The following is a 6,178-nucleotide window of genomic DNA, read 5'->3' on the forward strand; positions in this document are numbered from 1 at the left end:
GCCCTTTCCTACCTGGACAAAGGGGTGCGTGCTCAGTCCCCTCCTCTACTCCCTGTTCACTCATGACTGCACGGCCAGGCATGACTCCAACACCATCATTAAGTTTGCTGATGACACAACAGGGGTAGGCCTGATCACCGACAATGTTGAGACAGCCTATAGGGAGGAGGTCAGAGACCTGACCTTGTGGTGCAAGGACAACAACCTCTCCCTCAACGTGATCAAGACAAAGATGATTGTGGACTACAGGAAAAGGAGGACCGAGCTCACCCCCATTCTCATTGACGGGGCTGTAGTGGAGCAGATTGAGAGTTTCAAGTTCCTTGGTGTCCACATCACCAACAAACTAACATGGTCCAAGCACACCAAGACAGTCGTGAAGTGTGCACGACAAACCTATTCCCCCTCAGGAGACTGAAAAGATTTGGCATGCGTCCTCAGATCCTCAAAAGGTTTTATAGCTGCACCACCAAGAGCATCCTGATGGGTTGCATCACTGGCTGGTATGGTAACTGCTCGGTCTCCGACCGCAAGGCACTACAGAGGGTAGTGCGTACGGCCCAGTACATCACCAGGGCCAAGCTTCCTGCCATCCAGGACCTCCATACCAGGTAGTGTCAGAGGAAGGCCCTAAAAATTGTCAAAGACTCCAGCCACTCTAGCCATAGACTGTTCTTGCCATGCTCCCGCATGGCAAGCGGTACCGGAGCGCCAAGTCTAGGTCCAAGAGGCTTCTAAGCAACTTCTACCCCTAAACCATAACACTCCTGAAGAGCTAATCAAATGGCTACCCAGACTATTTGCATAGCCCCCCCACACGCTGCTGCTACTCTGTTATTATCTATGCATAGCCACTATAATAACTCTACCTACATGTATATAATTACCTCAATTACCTCGACACCGGTGCCACCCGCACATTGACTCTGTACCGGTACCCCCGTATATAGCCCCGCTGTTGTTATTTACTCTTGCCTTTTTAATTATTTGTTATTCTTATCTCTTACTTTTTTAGGGATTTTCTTGAAACTGCACTGTTGGTTAAGGGCTTGTAAGTAAGAATTTCACTGTAAGGTCAATATACCTGTTGTATACAGCGCATGTGACAAATTAAATTTGATTTGATTTGTCTTGCCAGTACATCAATTGCCTCGTTCCCCTCCACCCCCACATGGGATGGGTTTGTTGCACCTCATAAAGCAGGTCTTGTCTGCTATGTGAGGTAAAGGACTGGAGACTCAGCAATACTGCACATGAATCAGAGCAAATAACTACTCTGTCTGGCTTGACTTCCTCCATCCACTGCAAGGCCTCACTCCTCCCTATCTGAGATACCTACTGCAGCCCTCATCCTCCACATACAACACCCGTTCTGCCAGTCACATTCTGTTAAAGGTCCCCAAAGCACACACATCCCTGGGTCGCTTCTCTTTTAAGTTCGCTACAGCTAGCGACTGGAACGAGCTGCAAAAAACACTCAAACTGGACCGTTGTCTCTCCATCTCTTCATTCAAAGATTCAAACATGGACACTTACTGAAAATGGTGGCTGCTTCGTGTGATGTATTGTATTGTATTGTCTCTACCTTCTTATGCTTTGTGCTGTTGTCTGTGCCCAAAAATGTTTGTACCATGTTTTGTGCTGCTTCCATGTTGTGCTGCTGCCATGTTGTGTTTCTACCACGTTGTTGTCATGTTGTGTTGCTACCATGCTGTGTTTTTATGTGTTGCTGCCATGGTATGTTGTTGTCTTAGGTTTCTATTTATGTAGTGTTGTGGTGTCTCTCTTGTCGTGATGTGTTTTGTCCTATACTGCAGGATGTCTTTTGCCTTTTGGTAGGCCATCATTGTAAATAATAATTTGTTCTTAACTGACTTGCCTAGTTAAATAAAGGTTAAATAAAATAAAATAAAAGACCAACAGTATGGCCATCAGCTCCGCCGTATATACAGCCAGATGATCTGAAATACGTTTCCTGACTACCACCCCACATTCCTGCACTACAAATGCTGACGCAGTACATCCTGTCCTTGGATCTTGTGAACCATCTGTGTAAATGGCCACTTAATCCTGATACACAGTATCCAGACATCTCTTAAACAAATCAGATGGGTTAACACCCTCCCTATCTTTCTGTAGTCTCTCCAACACTTCTAGATCAACTACTAGCCATGTTGAATTTACAGGAATAGCTCCCGTTGGAATAAACTCCCTTCCATACAGTCCCATCTCCTTCACCTGGGCATTACCCACCCACCCACCCACCCAAAACTTATGTTCTGTCTTCGCTTATGTTCCCAGCATGCCTCTAAAATCCCTTTCACAGGATGAGACACCCCATGTCCCTGTAGGTTGACCCAATAATTCATTGCCAGCTGCTGTCTCCTAATCTGCAATGGCATATCCCCCATCTCCACCTGTAGTGTGTCTCATCACTAAGATGGGCCCACATAACATAGCACACCTCATCTTTCTCAGGTGAAGTTAACCCTGCCTTACCTATTGCCTTTTTCACCTCTGCCATGGTAAATGGTGCATTCAAGGAATCATTTACATTCTCTTTCCTATCCAGCACTCCAGGATGCTCATCTCTCGTTCTCTCTCTCCCCCTCTGCCACAGAGCTATTCACTTGGACAAACGCTTTGGCCATCATCTCTGCCTTCTCCACATCTGTTACTGCCACATCCTTCCCACTCATCAACAGTGGATAATTCCACTCCCTTCTGACCCCACTCATCCTTTTAATCATTAATCTCCCACAGGTGTCGTCCTTCCAATGGTGTCACAGGACCGACGCCAACATGACCTCTTTCCCTGATGGATAGTTCTCACCAGGGCCTGCTTATATTGAATCAGATGTTGGAAGTTATGTGTCCTTTTCAGTACTCCAAATGCCCTGTTCCTACTCCTCACAATATCCCCACACTCCTTCGTCTACCATGGGACTCTTTTCCTCCTCCTCCCTGAACTCATAGGTATAGCCTCAGTAGCTGCCTCCATTAACGCAGTTCTCACCCAGTTATTCATACTATCCACATACACTCGCATATCCACCCGAGCCATCACCTGCTCACTCAGCTCCTGCAACGAGTCCCACTTTGCCTACTCCATCCACTGACACCTCCTCCTCCCTCCGGCCTACTGTGCATACTATGGGGTAATGATCACTGTCGAGGTCAAAGGCAGACTCCCCCCCCAAAGTGTGTTGTATGCATTAAAATCCCCACACCACATTACCGTAATTCTATCCTGGCCCTCCACCCTCTCCAGCACCTCCAGGTCCAATATCTGACATTATAGTAGTTCACTACCACTAGCACCCCTCCTCTCGACCACACCTCCACCATCACATATTCCTGTTCAATAGCATTTGGCAACCAACTTCAAGGTGCCTTACCGCCATCAACTGGACTGGAGACTGGACCAGAGACAGTAAAGGTCTAAATCCTACCCAATATTGTCGTCTCCATAAGGAAACAAAATACGTAATTAAATACTACATCCCCTGAAGATTTACCCAACAGTTCACTTAATCCTGGCTCTTCAACCGCATTACTCCTCAAATATAATAACAATCGCTCCCTTTCCTCGCATATTTCTGGCACTGAACTAGAACAGGTTCCACTGTCTCCATCTTCTCCTCCCAGTCGGATGTTTTCCAACCAATTTCAATGTACTATTGAGCCCTGTGTGTCCCAGTCTTAGCCTTGTGATTACACTTTCCTCCCTTCTCTGTTGGCCTGAGGACATCCTGCCCCCAGCTCTTTCTGGATCTAATACAGATGTCTTCCTTTTCTCTCCCTGTGCCAAAACTCTTGCCATTTGGTTTTAACCACTGTTCTAATTAACCCCTAATCTCTGCAGCACTCTACCAATCAGGCCTTTATGGTAGAGTGGCTAGATGGAAGCCACTCCTCAGTAAAAGGCACATGACAACCCGCTGGATGTTTGCCAAAAGGCACCTGATGGACTTTTAGACTATGAGAAACAAGATTCTCTGGTCTGATGAAACCAAGATTGAACTCTTTGCCTGAATGCCAATCGTCAAGTCTGGAGGAAACCTGGCACCATCACTATGGTGAAGCATGGTGGTGGCAGTATCATGCTGTGGGGATGTTTTTCAGCGGCAGGGACTGGGAGACTAGTCAGGATCGAAGGAAAGATGAACAGAGCAAAGTACAGAGAGATCCTTGATGAAAGCCTGCTCCAGAGCTCTCAGGACCTCATACGGGGGTGAAGGTCCACCTTCCAACAGGACAATAACCCTAAGCACACAGTCAAGACATTGCAGGAGTGGCTTCGGGACAAGTCTCTGAATATCCTTGAGTGACCCAGCCAGAGCCGGGACTTGAACCCGATCAAACATCTCTGGAGAAACCTGGATATAGCTGTGCAGCGACACTCCCAATTCAACCTGACAGAGCTTGAGAGGATCTGCAGAGATGAATGGGAGAAACTCCCCAAATACAGGTGTGCCAAGCTTGTGGAGTCACAACCAAGAAGGCTCGAGCCTGTAATCATTGCCAAAGGTGCTTCAACAAAGTTCTCAGTAAAGGGTCTGAATATTTAAGTAAATGTGATATTTCAATTTATTTATTTTTATAAATAACACTGCTCACTTAACCTGGAAGCCAGCCGCACCAACGTGTCGGAGGAAACATCATACAACTGTCGACCGTGTAAGTGTGCATGCGCCCAGCCTGCCACAGGAGTTGCTAGGGCACGATGGGACAAGATAATCTCGGGCCTACCAAACTGCGATGCAGTGCTTGAAAATTAACACAATAAAGTTAAAATAACGAGGCTATATAAAGGGGGTACCGGTACCGAGTCAATATGCGGGGGTACTGGTTAGTCGAGGTAATTTGTACATGTAGGTAGGGGTAAAGTGACTATGCATAGATAATAAACAGTGAGTAGCAGCAGTGCAAAAACAAACAAATAGTCTGGTTGGCTATTTGATTAATTGGCTTGGGGGTAGAAGCCGTTTAAACCTCTTAGGGCTAGGGGGCAGTGTTCGGAAGTTCGGATGAATGATGTGCCCAAAGTAAACTGCCTGTTACTCAAGCCCAGAAGCTAGGATATGCATATAATTGGCAACATTGGATAGAAAACGCTCTGAAGTTTCTAGAATTGTAACAATAATGTCTGTGAGTATAAGAGAACTGATATCGCAGGCGAAAATCCAAGGAAAATCCATCCGGAAAATGATTTTTTGAGGTCACAGTCCATTTCAATGCCTGTCTATGGGATATACAAATAAATAGCTCCCAGATTGCAGTTCCTATGGCTTCCACTAGATGTCAACAGTCTTTAGAAAGAGTTTCAGGCTTGTTTTTTGAAAATGATTACATAGTTGTAGTTTTTCCAAGGTGTCTCTCATTAGAAATGTAGTCTTGTTGCGCGCGTGAATGAGGTGCGCGCTCTTCGTTATTTATCTTCCCTATTGAACATACTATTCTCCGTCTTAAATTGTATTGTTTATTTAGATATTAGAGTACCTGAGGATCCAAAACTTTTTGGATTTGTTTGTATGCATGTTGAAAGAGTGGATTACTGAATCAAGTGCACCAACTAAACGGACAATTTTGGCATATAAAGAAAGACTTTATCGAACAAAACGGCCATTTGTTGTGTTGCTGGGACCCTTGGGATTGCAAACAAAGGAAGATCCTTAATGGTAAGTGATTTATTTTATCTCTATTTGGGATTTTGTGACGCCTGTGCTGATTTGGAAAAGTATTTTGGTGTGGGGCGCTGTCCTCAGATAATCGCATGGTATGTTATCGCCGTAAAGCCTTTTTGAAATCTGACAATGCGGTTGGATTAACAAGAAGTTAAGCTTTTAAACGTTGTAAGACACTTGTATTTTCATGAATGTTTAATATTACAATTTTGTCATTTGAATTTGGCGCGCTCCAGCTTCACCTGATGTTGTCGATTTTGATCCCGCTAGCGGGATCCGTGCGCTAAGAGGAGCCTTTTGGACCTAGACTTGCTGTGCGGTAGCAGAGAGAACAGTCTATGAATAGGGTGACTGGAGTCTTTGACAATCTTTTGGGCCTTCCTAGTATATACAGTTGAAGTCGGAAGTTTACATAAATCTTAGCCAAATACATTTAAACTCAGTTTTTCACAATTCCTGACATTTTAATCCTAGTAAAAATTCCCTGTCTT

This window comes from Salmo salar, chromosome ssa13, assembly GCF_905237065.1.
Source record: "Salmo salar chromosome ssa13, Ssal_v3.1, whole genome shotgun sequence".
NCBI classification, from domain to species: Eukaryota; Metazoa; Chordata; class Actinopteri; order Salmoniformes; family Salmonidae; genus Salmo; species Salmo salar.